Here is a 2500-nt window from a genome sequence, read left to right on the forward strand (position 1 = left end):
AGCAAGGGAAAATAGAAAAATAAAGAAAGAGAGAGAGAGAGCGAGAGAGACGAGGGGGTACCAGTGCCAAAGCCTCGAAGTGCCACCCACCCCGCTGACCGGCTTCGCTGGAGTGCCAAGGGTGGGCAGATGGAAAAAAGGGTCAGTCTGGCGATGCCTATGAATAAGTGAAAGGTGGAAGCGGCAGATACAGCAGATTAGGACCGGGTTGTGAAGAGTGGGTTAAGGAAAGGAGGGAGAAGGTGAGATAAAGAGGGAACAGAGAGAGAAGGAGAGAGGAAGGGAGGGTGGGAGAAGGTGAGATAAAGAGGGAACAGAGAGAGAAGGAGGAAGAGAGGGAAGAAGAGTGGAAGAAGGTGAGACGTAGAGAGAAGGACGGAGGGAAGGGAGGGAGGAAGGAAAGGAGGGAGAGAGAGAAAAACACGAGAAACGAAAGGAAGGAGGGAGAGAGGATGAAAGAAGAAGAAAAAAAAGAAAGACAAACAGATAGACAAACTCACAGAGAAAGAAAACAAAATCTGAAATTACAAAACAAGAAAATCAAACACACACACGGGAAGCACCAAGACAAGAGTCAAACACGAAATGAAACCACAATTAGCACGTCATATGTGGCGGGCTAGGAGGAAGCGCTTACATAATGGCTCTGAAACCCCATTAAAGGCTCATTAGTATGGTTACCTGTCAGTGTAATTGTCCTAATTATTCGTATTAATACTCTTTGTGATTATGAGTATTATCAAATCCGATGGTTGTGGTATATTTTTGTATAAGTATATTGTAAAAGTGGATGACATTGCTAACTGTAATTATGCGCGTTAATTATTTTGATATGGAAATAAAAAAAAAGTGGATGATTTAGCTTGGTGGTAATTATCTCAGCAGTCATTACTGATAATAATGATGTCATTAGTAGCATTAATAACAATGACAGAGTGATTGTTGTAGAGCTGTTAATAGCTTTTGGGAGAGAGAGGGGGGAGGGGGGAGGGGGGAGAGAGAGAGAGGGGGGAGGGAGAGAGAGAGAGAGAGAGAGAGAGAGAGAGAGAGAGAGAGGATGTGATGGACGGTTATTATTATCAAACCTATTAAATCCTTAATCGTGATGCTTGTTTAAGCCCCCCCCCCCACTTCACCCCCTTCACCCCCCCCCCCACTTCAGTCTGCCTAATCGCTTCCGTTCTTTGTTTACAATACAGGTGTCATCGGTGCCAATATGGAGGAGGGTAGATAGGTCTTTGTGGCTTTCTTTTTGGCTTTCTGTTTATTCCCTGGTGTGTCTGTCTGTCTGTCTCCTCTCTTTCTCTTTCGCTATCTCTCTCTTTCGCTCTTTGTCTCTTTCTTTCGCTGTCTCTCTCTTTCTTTCGCTGTCTCTCTCTATCTCTCTCTATCTATCTATCTATCTATCTATCTATTATATATATATATATATATATATATATATATATATATATACATATATAAATACATATATAATCTCTGTCTCTCTCTCTCTTTCCCTCTTCCTTTCTCTCTCTCCCCCCTTCCTTCCTCTCTATCTTCTCTATTACTCTATCTATCTCTTTCCCCTTCAGCTGGCTCTGGGTTGCCCTAACGAGCTGCGCCGGAGTCTAATGACCCACCGTGGTAGTTTGCATTTAATAGCACCCCAAGACTGTTAAATATGCCCCAAGGAATCCAGAGCGAGTGTATTTGTCAGAGACGTGTCGTTCTGTCGCCAAGATGGGGGGGGGGGGAGGTGATAGGAGAGGAAAGGAGAGGGAGAGAGGGTGGGGGTGGGGGAGGTGGGAAAGGGGAAGGAGGGGTTGGAGGGAGAAGGGGGTTAGAAAGGGAGGGGGTGAAGGTATGGGCGGAGGGAGGGAGGGGGAGGAAGAGGGGAAGTGAAGGGAGGGGGAGGAAGAGGGGTGAGGGAGGGAGAGAGGGGAAGGAGAGGGGGTTGAAGGTGAAGGAAGGAGGTAGGAGAGGGGGATGAGGGAAGGAAGGGGATACAGAGAGAGAAAGGGAAAGGGGCGGAAAGAGAAGAAAGGGGGAATGAAAGGTGAACGAGGGATGGAGGGAGGGAGAAGGAGGGAGATAAGGGAGGGACGGGATGAAATAGGGGGGAGAACGAGAGAGAGGGTAAAGGAAAGGGGAAGGGGACGAGGCGCGGGGGGGGGGGGATGTACATTGAATTCCCATTTTTTTCCCCTTCCATTCCCCTCTTTCTCCCCTCCCTCTTTCCCTCTTTCTCCCCTCCCTTTCACCTTCCCATTTCGCCCTTTCCCCCCTACGCTCCCTCTAAGCTCGACTATGGGCAGTAAACCATTAAGTTTTACTGATTTCCATTAGTCATTGGGTGATTGGAATGCCACACCGAGCTGATTGATGGCGTGAAAGGTTTTACTGCGTTTTATTCTTGCGTTTTTTTCTCTTTTTAGTTTTCCAGCATTTCACTCGGGAAGCCAATCCATATTTTGTTTTTCTTTTGTTTCATACTAAATGTTTTGTTGTTTAAAGAGTT

This window comes from Penaeus monodon, chromosome 4 (genome assembly GCF_015228065.2).
Source record: "Penaeus monodon isolate SGIC_2016 chromosome 4, NSTDA_Pmon_1, whole genome shotgun sequence".
NCBI classification, from domain to species: Eukaryota; Metazoa; Arthropoda; class Malacostraca; order Decapoda; family Penaeidae; genus Penaeus; species Penaeus monodon.